This window comes from Bombus pascuorum, chromosome 1, assembly GCF_905332965.1.
Source record: "Bombus pascuorum chromosome 1, iyBomPasc1.1, whole genome shotgun sequence".
NCBI lineage: Eukaryota > Metazoa > Arthropoda > Insecta > Hymenoptera > Apidae > Bombus > Bombus pascuorum.
The window spans coordinates 32,233,301-32,251,011 of record NC_083488.1 but is presented as its reverse complement, the minus strand read 5'-3'; positions in this window follow the sequence as shown (position 1 = coordinate 32,251,011).

The following is a 17,711-nucleotide window of genomic DNA, read 5'->3' as shown; positions in this document are numbered from 1 at the left end:
GGTAAACGAAAGTCTCTCGCTTTCGCGCTGCCATCACCCGAGTAATCAATTTCGGAGCTTACCCGGCCGAGCGTGCTTTTATTTATGTCCGGTTAAAAGCAGCGACCTGCCGTATCACACCGTACCGTAGTAATTCAAAAAGACGCACGTTATATTCTTTAACGGTATATGGTCGCGCCAAAGCGGAGGAATTTCCGTGAACGATAGCACCGTATAACAGCCGGCCGTTACGGATTCAACGATAGCCTTTCAACGCAATCACGCATTCATTTTCCAACACTCTATCGTAGTCGCCGTTGTCACGAATCAATTTTCCTTTTTACCATGTGGCACGCCAGATGTGACGGTCCTTGCGAGATTCCCCGTAGTCCGGACGCCAAGACCTATCTATTGTTCTATTAACTCGCAACAGGCCTAGGAAGACAAACATAAACCGAATCTGTTCAGTTTCAGTTTCCTTCACGTAAACATTTTCGGTTTATGTTTGTTGCACGCTCTTACCTAATACGGAGAAAGTGGGTGTCTGGCAAGATAAGAGTTTTTCCACGAACAAGGATGCCCACGAGCCATATCTAGCTCTCCTTGTCTTTACTACCTAATTCATTTACCAATGGGCATCGCGGATCATTACCCTCACTTTTCCACCAAAAAGTGTGGACAACGAATCCGCGTTTTGAATTCCAAAGGGAACACCCACACCGAGTTTTCCTCAGTAAGAGCAGTAGAGCAGTCAGATAGTCTTGAACGGTCACGTCTAGAGCTCGGAAGTGTATTGTAAACAAAAGAGAAAAATAAAAGTTTCTTTTCTCCTCAAATTCATTATTATTTTACGTGACACCGTCGTCGTCCGTAGAAAGATCTTGGAACGCTCGATTAAAATCCCTTTCGACTTTCTCGATGAACGAGGTCAGATATTAGCGCCAAGTTTGTCATATCGCTTATCGAATCGAAAATTTGCCACAGTTGCTGAAACTTTCATCGTAAACATCGCTCTTAACGATATTTATCGTTACATTAATATGCATTTCGCGTGAATTTACGTTGTTGCTTGCGCGCACGTCGTGCAAATTAGGATACAGAATCTGGAAACACGGTGAATAATTAAATAACGCGTAGTACCGTAAGGATTATGAATTTATTTTGTCGATTAAAATTATAAGATGGTTTAATAAGCATGTTTCGAAATTCCTTTAATTATCACTGAATTTTCAATGCATTTCCTTTACGATTGGGAATATCGAATCGAAAGTAAGTTCTGAAGCTTCGAAAAGTTACTTTCCCTCTTCTCTACTACGGTTTTAAGTGTATTTTCTCAGGTTTTAAAATGTGAATCGAAATATATCGCTCGGGGCTAATTAAAAGATAGCGTAAGCTGTCTGAAAAGTCGCCAAACTAATTCCGAGCGAACGATTATGCGAGTCGCGATGATGGGACAACTTCAATTATATCTAAGATGACTTCATTAAGGGATGAATAATAACCAAGTATGGGGAAATGAAATCTTTAGATTGCATTTTAATGACAAAAGTTAACTATACAATTTGTCATTGAAATTGAATTACTCGGTGCTTTTGCTACTCTAAAAAATTATTTTAATAAATGATTAATTCAAAGAGACAGAAATGCTGTTTAAATGCGTTTATAAACGATCAAGTTTCCATTTACTGCTTGCTCATTAAAATTTTAATTAAGTTTCGGTAGAGGCTAGAGGCAAAGAGAAATTGTCCTAATGTATAGAGCCATTGGTTTTTGTAATGATGCAATTAGAAAACAAATAATTATGGACTATTCTCAATTGTAATTAAAATCTAGGAAATATGAATATTCTCCCTCACATACATGTATTTCTATAATATTTAAATTATTATTATTTGTGTAACAAATATTTCAGTTTAGTTTTCATGAAAAAGTCTTTCATTTATATACCTATACCTGCCATTCTAAGAAATGTTAATTGCACATATTTGTCTTTTTTTTATTGCTGCAAATTCTTCAATGTATGACTAATTGTTTTTTCTTTTTAGCTTAATGAGAATCTTTCCTTAGTTGTTAATACTAATTTTTGTTAGTGTTATTAATACTAATATCTTTCCAGATTCTTTACAAAGAGGACGCAATGTACTAAAATTTATACGAGAACATTTTTTTACGAACATAAATGCATTTATCGATTTGATAAATATCTCGCGACGTATCTTCCATCACAGAAGTCAAATTCGCCACGTTACATTATAACGCACGTTCATCAAACAAAAATACGAAAGAGAAACGAAGAGAACGGAAGTCGCGGTGTGAAATATCCGATGTTAGACGTGACGTTTCTTCTTTACATCCGTTTACGAGTTTCTCTGATATCATACGCTGCACCTGACCCGCCACCCCTCTACACCATCCATCGCTATTCGCCTTTGGAATCTCCTTCTTCAAGCGCTATATATTTCCCCGAGTATATTCATCATAAAAATGTATATTTATGTATATTTTCACCGGTCTGCTCCGTGGAATACGTATTGTTGCGACGCGCCACTCCATGCCTCTTTGTACCCTCTCGATTACACCGGATTTGTAGAAAGTGGCATGCGAGAGCGTGTTCACTCGTACGTGGCAGTCTGTAATATGCGTGCAACGTCGGCTACATATTTTTTCTTACGTTTCTTTCCATCTTACATCCACCCCTGTAGTCGACGTGCTTTTGGCGCCGGAAACTCTTTGCTGGAGGAGGCCAAGCTCTTGTATAAAAAGTTGTCAAGGAACGGTATTTAGTCTGTCAACCGTTGTGAAGAATCGCTGTGAGCGTTGCAGAGGGGCCAGGTTTAAAGCTACTTCACGTAGCTCTTTTTTTGCTTGGAAAACTTGAATACTGATCGATATTACTCGCTGATGTTCCTCTCCCTTTCTCTCTGTTCTATTCGTTTGATGTCCTTCTATTTGTCGCTTCTTCCTTTGCCAATCTCAGTTTTTTGCGTATCGTCATAGAACCTAAGATCGATTTGTCGTTCATAAGCATTAAGATACTTGACGAAAACATAAGAAAGCTTGAAATGTCATTAGGAAATTATTAACAAACCCGTTAAGAGTTACTACCGATATAAGAATAGCGTTTAATAACGTGTAAGAAGAAATTCGATCGCGAGCAAAGTTTGTAGTTTGCTATTAAATTATTGAATGGTCGGCTGTTAATCTCTCTGATGGATAAAAAACTGAATCGAGCTACGCCGGAGAACTTTTGAATGAATACGTATGCAACGTATTAAACGAGAATGAGCTTCGAACGAAGTTCGCGTCAGGGATAAGATTAATGTACATTTTTTAACTCGCCGGAAATTGGATAAGTTCGCGCAATGTTGCAAATATTATTCTTGACGGGAACGTTCCCCTGTTTCAAATGATCGGTACTTTGAAGCGATGTAACTCGTTATTGCAAACTCGTGAACTTCACTCGATTCTTGAAAAAGCTGTTCAGATTCAATCGCTTCTCTTGGAATAAAATCTTCAACATGCTAAGATGTTTGAGTGAGATATTACGTGACATTTTATAAGTAGTAAGATTTCTAAGACAGCTGTTTTGCATAATATTCGATCAAGATCGGCCGCGTTCCTCCTTTTCTTATATTTCTTGATTTTACGATAGAGAAGGTATCTGGAAATCGTTAAAGCAGGGTTCTTGAATTAGTACACGTCCCTTGGGTATTTTTTACACGTTTGCCGATGATACTCGTGCCGGGTTGCATTGCAGAAATCTCACAGAGTAAAAGATATAGCAACGAGACACTGGGGTGTGCTTCGATCGAGTGTAAGGGAGGTTGGTTACCTCGTCCTATCATTGCTCACACTAGGGAAGCTTTCGATGCCGATTCTACTTTCACGTGTGTATACCAACGCGTAAAAAAGATAAGAAACAGGTGCGTTATTCTCATTTGTATCCTTACCGCATGATCATATAAATATTTCATGCTAGATATACGCGTGTGTACCGGAGCTTTCAAGACAGTACGCGAAATTGTGTATTAATATTAAACTCCCACGAAACTCTGCAGTGATATGAATGAGCTGTCTTGTTCAATATGTTGAAATGTTGAAATCAAATGTTGAAATTTCTGAATATGTATGTATGTATTTCTTCTTAAACTTGATTGCGCGACACATCTTAATGATAACTATTAGAACATTTCATAAGGAACGTCATGTTTATCAAATATTCAGTTCAACGTACATAAAAATATAATTATCAAAATTTAACAAAAAAAAAAAAAAGATTTTGAGAAAAGAAGATCATAAATCAGAATATTCGTCATTGTGAATTAACTCAACTCGTCCTAACGCGATGTTTTCTATCGATGCAGTTAACTAATTGCGAGATGTTTATCTTAACCGATATAAAACGTAATTCAAGGAAAACAACCTGCATTTATTCGCTATATTTCTATGATACATGCGTCGTAAAGATACAGAGAAATTAAGGTGAAATATTTCGTTGGAGCAGAGTAGCGTCGTAGACGTTTCCGGCGTTCCGCGCCGAAATGCAGACGCGATGGAACTCGCTCGGAAATTACGGCTGCTTTTAAAATGACGCGTATTCGCATAAATAATTCATCGGATAGAATTCGGAATCTACGAACGAGGAACCGCAGCTGCACAGTGGCGTAGACGCGGAGCCGCTCAGCTTCGCTCCGCGACGGCTCGCGGTGAGCCAGGCAAATCCTTCTGGCAAAGTTCGAAATTTGTACGCACAATTATGCAAATGCATCGGCATTCTAGGTAGAGTCGAATTACGCGCTCGCGTGCTCCCATCGTCCCGTTGCAAGAGTATACGTAAAACCGTACGGTAGCTATACGTGACAGCCTCTAGTTTCCTCAAACTAGAGAAGACTCGATTTCGCGTAATCTTGACAAATCGAGCGGTCCTCGAAAGGGAGCTCGGCTGAATAAATATTCCCGACGTCGGTACTTGCGCGGCAAAGCGCGCGCCCGTACTTCGAAATGAGCGAATGTTAAGACAGGCGCTTAAAGATCCGATAAAGTCTCGAAGAGTTCCGGGTCTTGGCGACAAGTTTGGAGAAACTGTGCGCCACCGGTGCATTAACATAAAAGGGATTCGACTTAATTAGAATCATTCTTCGATCGAGTTGTTCTCACACCGATTCTTGCAAGCCGAGGTTGCGTCGCGTGCGGGTGTTTGCGACTTCGCCACTTGTTCATTTTGCTACTCCGATAAAGACGACACTCGATTAAACGTTAATTGTTCCGGGATTTTCTTCTGGGATATTCGAATAACCGGAATGCTTTTAATGGTCGAAAATCGATGTGTAAGTACAGTTCGAGTAAACCTGATAATTGCGTTTGTTGTATCAAATTAGGATTATTCAAACTTTTCGACACTTTTTATTCTCGTGGTGAAGTTGAAACCTCGAAGCGATCTCAGTATGTATATACACGTGTCCTTACATATATTACTTTTCCTAAGAGTAGTTTATCGCTTATGAAATGGTATCGTTATAAATAAAAATGTTTCCGTATGTTCCTAATTCAATGGCCATTTACTGCAATAGGAATGTTACATGTCGAGTTGCCTCGTTAGAAACCGCTGCATCGCGAGATGATTACGGTTAACGCGTATAAAGCGTAAATCGTTTGCTTGCAACAACAACAGGTCAAGTTACTTTCACGAAACTCGTTCGGCTCTTGTAAATCGAATATTTTACATTCTACGTTATATGTATTGGTTAACCAACTCTAACTTGGCGTATTTGCAGAAGCTTATTAACCATTACGCAACGTAAATATCGTGGTAACGGGAAATTGAACGCGGCCGATTACTTGATTTGGTTGTGTCGATAATCTGAACTGGAATCTATTTATCGAATCCGTTTACCATGAAATTCTCTGCATATAATAAAGACACAGCGGTGGCGTAGCTTTGGTGCTTTACTTGCGTTCACTTACGTAAACGCGAGCTTCCACGAGGATACAGCCTCACCCCTGGCCCCTGGCTGTAAATATTTAATGACGAAACCGATTGGGATTTGCCGATCAATGTAAACCTCCTTTTGGTCGACTAGCTTCTGAGCAACCATAGAGCAGTTTCTCCTCTTTCGGATCTTGCTCGAAAGAGAAGAGGATCGAAAATTATGCAGCCTAGAACTCTTTTCCTTGTAATTTATTTTTGACCAAATGGAGAGAGCTTCGACAGTTGAGTCGTCACCGACGTCGATGCCTTTTTCGACGTTAACGGAAGACCGAGTTTATACGTTGCTAGAAAACCTAACCCATCGTCCTGGTCTCTTTTGATATGCCTGGTTGATTTCGATCGCTGCTGTCGTTCAATGTATTGGCGTTTTGATGAAAACGCTCTTCGGATTATTTGCCTTCGACTAAGTTTTGACCGTCGAGCAGCCTCCCGTATTATGGCTTTTACTTATCTTGTCAAAAGAATTTATATACCTGGAGTACAGCTGCTGAAGTTTGTGCTTTCGATCTTATTGAAAATTGGCCAGTTACTTTTTTAATATTCTTCGGGGTCATATAAGGCGTACGCAGGTGTACGTTACGCAAATTTTCGACACCTAAATTCACGCTATGGAGTGAAGGTTAACCATTGAAAATTCGGCTGTTTTTAGATTTTACTTTATAACTTACCAAATTAAATTGCGAGGAATAGAAAAAGAGTTATTAAGGCAAAAGTTATTTTTTTAAATGGATCTATCACACGATAAGAGATTTATCAATCGTTTAATTAGCGAAATCGAAAAATAACTGAATTTTCGCAGGCAAAATATAAAATTACCTTTGGATAATGGTATAACAAGTACATATTCTTTTAGAATACTCTACAGTTATTACGTAAGCTTGATTTTAATTCTTTACAAATACGTAACTCTTGCAGATGCTATATTACACTTTTTTCAAGAGCATCACGCGATCCTGATGAGCGTGTATTGAATAACGCATATGTAATGCGAATAAAATCTCCTTTCGATTGGTCGTTTATCAATATATTTATCGTATATCGCTCCTTTGAAAGCGGATGATAAATGTCATTCATTTTTTCCCCCCTTTTCGATTGATTAATTGCTTACTTGTCCTCGTTGAATGCATATTCGCAATGTAATCGGTAAAAGTGTCAAACTGTACCTGTAAGTGTCCTTGTACCTCGCAAAAATTTTAATAAATCAATTTATAGAAATTTCTTAGCGCCTTAGGAGACGCTTGTGTTAATTTAAGTATAAATTTAAATCTGTCATTTTAAGCAGGATGCTGCAATATTTTTTATGCAAGTAGTATCCTAATAAATCTTTCGTAACAAAGAAATATTGGCATCGATGTCAAGGGAACGGCAGCGCGTTTAAAAATTAATGCGTGAAAGCAAGGGCATTTGTTTATGTGCTTTCATGGAACGTTATCCGATCGGAATGGTGGAAACGAAGCGGAGAATACTACGCTTACTAAAGAAACAACGTATAGTAGATCACGTGCGCTGCGAGAATGTATTCGTGGCCGGTAGTTCCGAGTCGCAATTGCAGTCGTCACTTCCTCCCTTGCACCTGTACCTTATACTTTCGTAGACACAGAGTCCGAACGAATGGCACGCACGTGCATGCGTTTGCAAGTTCCGGGCAATGAGGTTTACAAGAAGCAGCAACGTGAACGTCTTCTAGAATGAAAGCCGACTACCAACAGATGCTACCCGGGTATTTTTTCCAACTACCCCGAATGCATTCAAATAGTTTTCCACGAACGAGATCTCATTCCCGACTAGCTCAATTCAATTTTCCACGTCGAACGTTTGATTCTTTATGCTCTACCTACCTTCCCCAAACCAGATTATTATTATCAGACGAGTACATGTCGTACTCTGTCGTTTTAGAAAATTTTAGAGCACGTGGTGTTTTAGCTTGGTATAAAAAATAGAATACGTGATACAGTACCGTTTCTGCGATTGAAACGCTAGTTAGGTGGATTGGTAATATAGGTTTATCCTGTTGGAAATTTCGTTGCTTGTCATTTTGGTTACGTTTTTCATTATTTTGAGGGTTTTGGTGATTTTATAGATCGTCCAACGGTACTAACAATTCCGCGATCGGTAATTTCGTTTGAAAGATTTTATACTTACAAATATATTTATGAACGAGTAATACATTATTTTCGTTTTATCGTTCTATGTTAAAACATGTGGCCAAGTTTCTTATTCATGCTCTTCGTATTATTCTCAACCATGATATTTCTGATTAAAATTCTGTTTCTAATAAATTTGAATATGTATCTCGACGTGATTGCGCACACAAACATTTTGAATAGATTATCCTTGGTTTATTATTGTGTGTAATATATATAATGAAATTTTGTATCGTACTTTGTACCCATAAAGATATTTCTTATTACTCTTCTTTTTCTAATAAATGCGAACAAGTCGATATATTGATGCAAATTGAAATTTTGTTAGCTGTCCATACTCTTTCGAACAGAACAGATCTATCAAAGTAACTCTATCGGTGAAAACCTCTGCTCTTTCAATACATATGTATATTGCCGGTTTAATTTGAATTATGTACACAAAACAGAATATACACGCGTTGCCGAACAGAACCATGTTTGTACAACTGTAGAAGCTAAAAAAGCGGCAAAGGAAAATACCAAATCATACAATATTTCGTGTGTAAATAGTTGCTTTTTAAAATTCACATATTGACAAAATTTATATGCAAGTTTTCCGTGTCCAAAATTATTCACATTTTACGTAATTGCCTTCGAACGAAATCTTCTCTTCGCTTGCACGGAATTATATTAACTCTCAACATTAAAGGGCTAGATTATTCGTGTCAAGTCGATACCTGGACTGTCTAGAATCGACGATAACCATCCTCGAGGGTTGTAAGACAAAAAGGTTTCCCCGTTGCTTCACCCTGGTGCCCTGATACGTCACAGCCTCGATTTCCGCGATGTTCTTCCAGCTTGATGAACCGGATGTCGTGGACATAGAGATACCATCGCCATCGTGCGTCTGGTAATCCTCTTTTGAACACCATATCTTCGGTTTACCATTTACTGGCATATTTTTTATCATGTTACACGTTCTTGAAGCGCACTTGATTTAAGAAAACAAAACGAAACTAAACTGAATTAAACAAGACACTATCACGACGAAACGCAAAACAAAAGAAGATCGGAACGTAGGATCGCACTTGCACTTTAATTTCCTGAATAACCCCACGGAAAATGCTCTGTTGGACGCGTTTCGTCCCGAATTACGTACAGTGCAGCCTCGACTGAGCTCGCCTTTCGTGCGATTCTCTGCTAAATAACACAACGGTGGACCAACAAATGGCGCGATTACGTTATCGTTGGGAGGGTCCGGTAGACACAGGTTAATGATTTCGTTACGGCGAGGTGAGCGCAAATGAACGCATGCACGTACGTACGGCATTATTGGCGCGCTCTATCCACCTTAAAAACAGGTTTGAAAAGCCTGGCTGTACCAGCAGGAGAGAGAAACATGCCGAGAAAACGCGCGTTATATAAGCTCTTGTATCGCGAGCTAGCCCCAACGACTCTTTAGAAAAGGAAATCCTTGGCTCGAGAAGACTTCCCTACGACTGAGCCACTCGCTGGTGAAAGAAAACCGCGAGGACGGTCTTGTCCAAGAGCATTTATTGCTACCTGAGCAGAGACGACCACACTGTGTCTAAGTAAAATAAGTTTCCGCGTTAGGATTTTTTACTCCGATGAAAATTAAAGCTCTATTTTCAACCAGGAGCACCTGCTTATTAGTCGGAGGAGTAAGGAATATTAAAATTGTTGCACGTGAAATGACTGGTTTCACAAACGTGTAAAATCGTTCAGGATTTAGTAATTAAACGTTGTTAAATATAGCTTTGAATAAAATATTTCAAGATTGTACAGGAGAAATATGACTTTCGTCTTTTATAGGAAAACAATTAAAGACCATAGTAGAGGAACAGGATAAGTTACATTTTCTATTTTTTACTTCGTTCATAATTTTAAAGACGTTGCTTGTCAATATATTAATATAACCTGCTTTAAACGTTATCTAGCATTGACTTCTACAAAATTTAATAATCGTATCTTTTGTATTAGGATATTCCTTCTTGATTTTTAAAGCGACACTAAAATAAAAAATCTTCTTTGATCCTCCATTGATCGAATTTCGAACGTGCATTCAACGAGGACGAAATCGATCGATCGATTGAAAATGCAACGGAAATAAATGATATTTATCGTCAACTTTCAAGGAATATATTTATTTCCTTGTTTCTACGTTGTCATTATGACATTTCCCCGTCATAAACCAGAGACGTTTTGTCGAATTTTCGGAGTAAACGGTCCTTTTCCTTCCACGAATTTTATAGCAACGTTTCAATTTCCTCCTTCTTCGTTTCCTTAACGTTATCAAGCTTTCCACGAATTTCGCGCCTTCTAATTCCCGTTTCGAGGATGAAAGGAATGCAGACACGTCGTACGAGCCAGAGATTCGTGCAAGTATGTAGAGATAACGGCATCAGACTTCTCTCTGGCGCGCACACACGCGTCGACGTCGGGAATTGCAAATTCTCGAATTGTACGAGGGATGGAGGGGGGCGGGTAGGACTTTTGAAAGTATAACCAAACGCATAAAAGCAACCGATTGAAATGCTCTGTCTGTTCGCCGTTCTACGATCACCGTTGCCTCGAATGTACCCGTGGAAAGGAAGATACAACGTTAGCTCTTGAATTTGGGTTAGCATAAAGTACACGATAGACCGACGGAAAGGAAGGAAAAGTAGGCGCGAGTATATTTTGTTATCTTTGTGCCCGCTATTCCGCGTCTTTCATCTCTTCGACTTACAGTGGCATCACAGTTCTTTATAGTTGAAATTTTTCAAACATTTGTTCTTTCTTTGTTTGCGATCCCGAACGATATCGACGATCCAGGTTCCATCATCGAAAGCTATCCAGACGAGTGTATTATTCTACGAATAAATTTTGTTACACCTTCAGAGATCGAACGATACAATTATCGAAAGTTCGATGTCGAGGAATACGTTGTGTGTTATAATTTTCGCATCTGACTCGCGTTATACATATGGAAAGGTATTAGGTATTAAATCGTGCGATAATATTTTCGATGTGTTTTATGACACAAAACGATTAAAATAATTACGTTTAGCTAGTTGTTCGATAAAGATGAAGAATTGACATAAAATTTTTATCAAGACTCGCAGGTTAAGTACAAGATATTAATTTTATATAAACGTAAGGCAGGTTGTACTGCCGAACAAAGCTTATTAGCGTGCTTGTACTACAACGTGTCACGAGAGTCAGTGTATCAGCGAAATAATACGTTTCCGATAAACACGCCTTTGTATCTGTCGACGACAAGGTGAAGCCTGGTAACATTAATAGGCAGCTATTGGCATCAATCAGTCGCTTTTCTTATTGATCGCTGTACTTCTGCGTTAGTGGTCTTTTTATCGTTTCCGTGGGAACGCTTTGGATACATCGCTTTAAAACTCGTATTATGGAATTATAGCGTAGAAGTAATATATAAAACCTTCGATATAAGAAATATATTTCCTTAGAGAATCGACGGACATTCTACATATTCAGATTCAAAATGAATTCTTTATAGTTCACAGCTCCAAACAAGATAACAATTATAAAAAATTGTAATAATTTTCCAATGATCTTTCAGATTTATTTCATTTGCTATAAATGTTTTAATACTTGTAGACAAGGTTTGCAACGTATTTGTTTCTCCACCTGTATTTTACTTAGAAACAATCGGACAATTTACGTTCGCTATAAACGACCAAGTTTTTGCATGTCTTTTTACGAAAACGTTTTACGATTTCAATTTAATAGCACCACCGGGGTTTTACGTTACGCTTGACTGCAATAGCAATTTGCGTCCTTCTGACTTCGATACAGACACGTGCAGATATTGGAGGAACCGATGTAGCGAGGTTATAAATTAAAATATTAAGTGGTGATATCGATTAATGTAATCGTACCCGGAGCTGTACACGTTTTACAAAAGTATCTTGTGAATATCAAATTGCAAAAGCCACGTACAATTTAATATATTTCAAGTTTTTAAACGATGTGCGTGACTCGCGTGAAATCTAACAAATTATTTATTATTATTATTTCTAGGATATGCTCGTTAAATTATATGTTATATAAGATATTTTTTTAATATACGTACTATTTGATTAAAATTTATGCAAAATTTACATTTCTCTTTAAACATATGTTTATAAAATTTGCAGTTTATTAATATATATGTAGATTATTTTTTCAGACGGTTCCTTCGACAACGGGAATATGCATTTCCATACAGCTAATGCAGCGGAAGCAATAATTCTGATTTGAAATCTTACGGTCCTAAATAAATTCTAAATGAAACTCGAATTCCTTATCACATTCCCTGATAATGTTTTCAATTGCAATTTCAGTTTTCGAAACATTTAAGCTTTAGTGCTTGACCATTTTACGATATTACTATATTTCTCCCATGATCGTACGTGCCGGTACTCGTGCAAACGCAAGCTTCGTTTTGCTCGCGCAAATATTACATTTCTAATTGGGATTACGTTCGGATGTGGACGGTGGCCCGTCGAAATATTAGAAAATAAACAAGAAAAATAACAGTAGAGATAAAAGACGACCGCGACGCTACCATTTGTATTCCTAATGGCGACGTAATTCTCCTTTGAAATACACGTACATATTATTACGTCCATTTTCTCATACGCATTCGTTTTCCTGGACAGTACCGGGAATTTCGCTTTGTATCTCTTGACTTTTACATCCATCATCGCATATTTCTTCCGGCATATAGCCATGAAGCACGAAAAAGATGCACGAGCGACAATTAAATTATAACATTTAACTTTTATACCTCTCCCATCCTTATCGTTTACAAGAGACGCACAATTCTTTAAAAAAATATATCCCGTATTTTTCTCTTTAATCAGGAGGAATTAAACGCGACAGTTTAAGGCCAGCCTAGATGAAATACTTTGAACGTTCCATGTCGACAGCTAAACTAATGTTACTATATGCAGATGTTCTTAATCAAAATTTAAATAAATAGCGTTCTCGAAGTACCCTGAATTTTTACGCAGCTGCTTCTTAAAATTCTTATTATTATTTAGTAAATGATCAACGCAGTCAGTTTCACGTATCAAAGTGTGTCAAAAGAATATATCATAGAAACGTAATTGACCTTTACTGTACAATTATAATCAGCACGGAAAGACTTTTCAAGTATTAAACAGACAGTGGCACAGTGTTTGCTTCACGTTATATTATAATGTATTTACATTGCATTAATGTATATCGTGCATACGTTATAGTATTATAGTATAGAATGTCGTACATCATAAATTATATTATATATATTACCATAAATGCATCCCTTACGAAGTAGTTAGAAAAGCTCTCTGAAAGTTAGAAAAACTAACGAACCACTATGTAGAATAACTGAATCGTAGTACCAAGTCTCTACGCGTCAGTACAGCCATTCAAACGAATTAGAGGAAAGCCACATGTGCCATGGAAAAAGATTCATAGCCAGTGCTAGCGATGCCAGGGCGGTAATTACGTGTATCCTTTTCCGCAAACATAGCCGTGCGCTCACGTTCGTGTAGTCCATTCGCGTTGGCCTATGTATTAACGCAAGCCTGAGGTAGTTGGGCACGAATGCGTCTGAAATTCATGAGCTTCAACACGATGGTTCGTCCGACAAAGATGGAACGGGATCGCCGTGGATTTCTCAAGTTTAGGGATCGCGCAACGAAAACCCTTGGTGTACTCTAGCTACCATCTCCCTTCTCGTTCTTCCGCTTTCCCTGCATCCAACGCTATCGTGTCTGCCACCTAACACGCGGCAACTCTCGTGACTAAGGCCAGATCGTGACGAGGCCACTACTGTGTACGTATTCGAGACCAGTGGCGAAACTAGACCTGGACCAAGAGGAAACGTAATCGCAAACGAGAGGCAAGCTTCACACCAGAGAGAGAGAGAGAGAGAAAGAGAATCACACAGCCTCCAGACGGTAAGAAGTTTGTCACCGAGACTTGACAACGCCGTCGTCATGCTGGCTGCCCCTTCGAACCCTGCCATAGCTTTTGGAGTTCTGTTTTGGTTTGCGAGTGTACTTGGAGTTCCTCTTGTTGCCTTTGTTACGATAGCGTGAGAACTCGGCTCTTGAGACAGACCTAGGGAAATTATGGAGATTCTGTTGTCGCTTTCGCTTCATCCGGTTACCCTCGACCATAGTGCAGCCGGAAAAAACGGAATCGAGAAATGGAAATCTCGTTACGAAACCGATATGGATACTATGGAATAATTGGGATGAAAGCTATGGAGGATGAGTTTTTTTTTATCAAGAGAGACACTCGTGAGCGATATTGGAGCAATGGATAATGGATTGGTATAATATTAAAATCAGAATGACAGGTAGAAACAATGGGACAAATCCGTAGAAATCTTATTTTACCTGATTTTATGCCCCAGTTACGTGTGCTTTCAACGTTACTGGACTTCCGTACTTTTGGTTAAGGCGATCCAGTACGGTGGATATATTTACGTAACCGTTCATTATCGGTTTAAATAGAAACCATTATCAAACTCCGTTATGAATTTTTCATTCGGTTTGCTGTTATTAAGCAAGCATATTAACGGATTGGAAGGATTTGCAGGATATTCTAGGAGCCTGTGCTAGAATTATGTTATATATGGTTATGTACTTCAAAGTCTGTCGAAATTAGTAATTGAGGATGCTAATATTTCCTTATGTACAATACTATGTACACTGCGCACTCACGCACAGTTATAGCCTCAAAACGGTACGAAGACAAATATCAAATAATAAAACTTTGTTATTTAATTGATCCTGGAAGCTGCGTCCTCGCATCGATAAACCGTATTTCCAAATTTGATACAGCAGATACAAATGAAACCCATTGTCGGTTGACTGTTTGACGAGCTATAATTAGAAAGGAGTCCATTTACGGGTCGGTTTATGTTCGCTTCATAAATTAAATTAAGTTTTTATAAGCTTCTGGAATACAGCAGGAAGATTGAATTATGTTGTAGCAGAAGGCGGTTAATCGTGTGTTTTTGTGCTTTAATGGATTCCACGGGGCTCTGTTCGGCATTAAACACGAGTAAGCACTCGAATCCTGCTGCGATACGGATCACATCGCTCGAAACATGGAAATTTCTCTCTGAATAAAACTTTTTGTTAGTACGGTAATGTCAAACGTATCTATCTCTTCCACCCCCTGTCGTTTGTACGCGAGAACGAACTTAGCCGTTTACTCGTTCTATTAACATGCTGGGAAGAGAAAGAGAGGGGACGCAGTGGTTTCCACCACCTGTCACAGAAACAGTAAACTCTCGATTATCCATAGGTAAATTATACGTTTTGCGGATAGCCGCGAAACTTGTTGAAACCGCGATATTACGCATCTGTGTTCAACGTGATACATAATAAATTATGTTCAAGTATTCGTAAGCCAGCGATCCTGATAATTATCGCTGCCGATCGAAGTTTGTTTCCTTACAAATGGTACTATTGCACAAAGTTTCTTCCTTTGCTATCAGCTATATTCTCGCTACTGTTCACGCGATATTCGTGTTACCTCGAAGTTTGCAAGACGTTGCTTCTTGCGGCATGTCTCGTTCGAGAAATCTTGCGGATGGTTTGATTAATGTTGTTCGATCCTTTAAAAATTTTTCTACATATACTTACTATCGCTCACTAGTATTGACATCGTACACTTTTTATTTTATTTAAAAAGTTAGAGAATTGCAAGGATCGACATTTGTGATTTTTAACACCTACTCATCTTCTAACATATACGAATGGTCTTCGTAAAGATTTGCATCGTTATGTCGCGCAAATGCAAAATTATGATCGACCAATCATCTTCTCGATAATTTAAATCAACTATCGTATCTGATGATAATGGTGCTCCGACACTTGTGAACGCCAATATACATTTCCAGATTGATTTTAAATATTACCAGTATAATTATAATAGCCATGTCTCATCGCGATGTTAGTAAAATTTCTACAAGTTTTCCACATTTTCGACCGATATATATACATATATGTAACGACACGTGGGTCAACGGAAGATTGTAATCAAAAATGACTCATATCGTTGTGCCTTGGAGTGCCAACGTTGTTTTGGTTTGCTGCGTTCAAAGGTAAACAAACTCCGTACAAAATATTATCGCCGTTCTTTGTGATCAACAACCGGAGTTACACCTGAACTTTTTGTAATAACACCGGTCGATACAAATAGACGAACGTGCTCTCTAGCACGTTGACAGCCACGAGCAAAGTTTCTGGTTAGGCCGCGTAACCCATATTCGGGTGTCGCTTATCTGACTACTTGCGAAGGATCGTCGTAGGTATTTGAAAAGATATTCCATAATAATAAAACTGTTGAATTGTTATAAAAGCAATACGAAAATGGTTTATAAAAAAAATTACTTAGAACGTAAAGCTCTAAAGCATTCTATACATAGCTGAGGTTGGTCGGGACAATTTGGACGATAAGTTGTTGTTTTCTTTAAATTTTTTGTGTCTCTGTTCGGTCCATTCGACGTCTTTTATTTCCATAACATATTTTATTTGTATGCGCGTCTAATGCTTCTTCCGGAATCATTTTTCCGAGCGGCGATATTATGCTGACTTCATCGAAGACAAGGATGTTCTGTATTTTCAGACAACCCTAATAATTTTGCAGCTAATAACTCTCTAAATATTCTAATATTTATATCCTTTCTTGTTACAATTTTGTAAACCGTCGAAGCGTTTTCAACAAAAATTCCCAGAAGGAGTTGGACGCCAAGTTTTCTGTACCATTTTATTCCTTTTCTAATTTTGGTGGCATAAGAAACCATTTGGTCGGAATAATATATAGCACACTTTCCTTCGTTATATTCAGCAACAACTAGTGGTTTGAATATTGCGAACAAACGAAACGAGAGATCGTTCTTAAGACCACCACTCGAGCGACTCGCATTGTTAAAATATCGATGGGAGTATCTAGCAGAGAACGTTTGGTACTGCTGCACGCGTGGCTTGACGAAGATTTTCTTGAAAACACGCATGGCAATCAACGCGCTAGGACAGTCATTATAGCGAGCCATAGAGTCAAATAGCGCCCCCTCCCCTTCCCACTCATCCCCCCCCCCCAAAATCCCACAACGCATAAAAGTAATACACCGAGGAGTCCTGTTTTGCGGCCAAGTTTCAGGACAAAATACAACACACACAAGAATACACAAAAATCACGCACCAATGCGACTTAAACCCAAAAAAACAAAAAAATAAACGCAAAAACCGAAAATCCACGACACATATTAGACCATGGCTACGTCGTACCGACGCGTATCGGTACTTTTGCCTAATCCACCCTACAACCGAAATTCATTGTTTATTGTGAATAACATACACATGTAATACTCATCTTCTTGGACAATAAACGTTATAAAAAAAAAAAAAAAAAAAAAGAGTCGAATAGCGAACGTATAGTTGAACGGTAGCATCGAGAGAGCGACGATTACGACCGGCGTACACTATGTCCGTACTTGTACTTAAAATGATTTTAATATAACTGACAATCACGATTTTATCACTCGTCTCTTGAATAAACCAATACGTTTAATAATAATTCACCTCATATATAATATA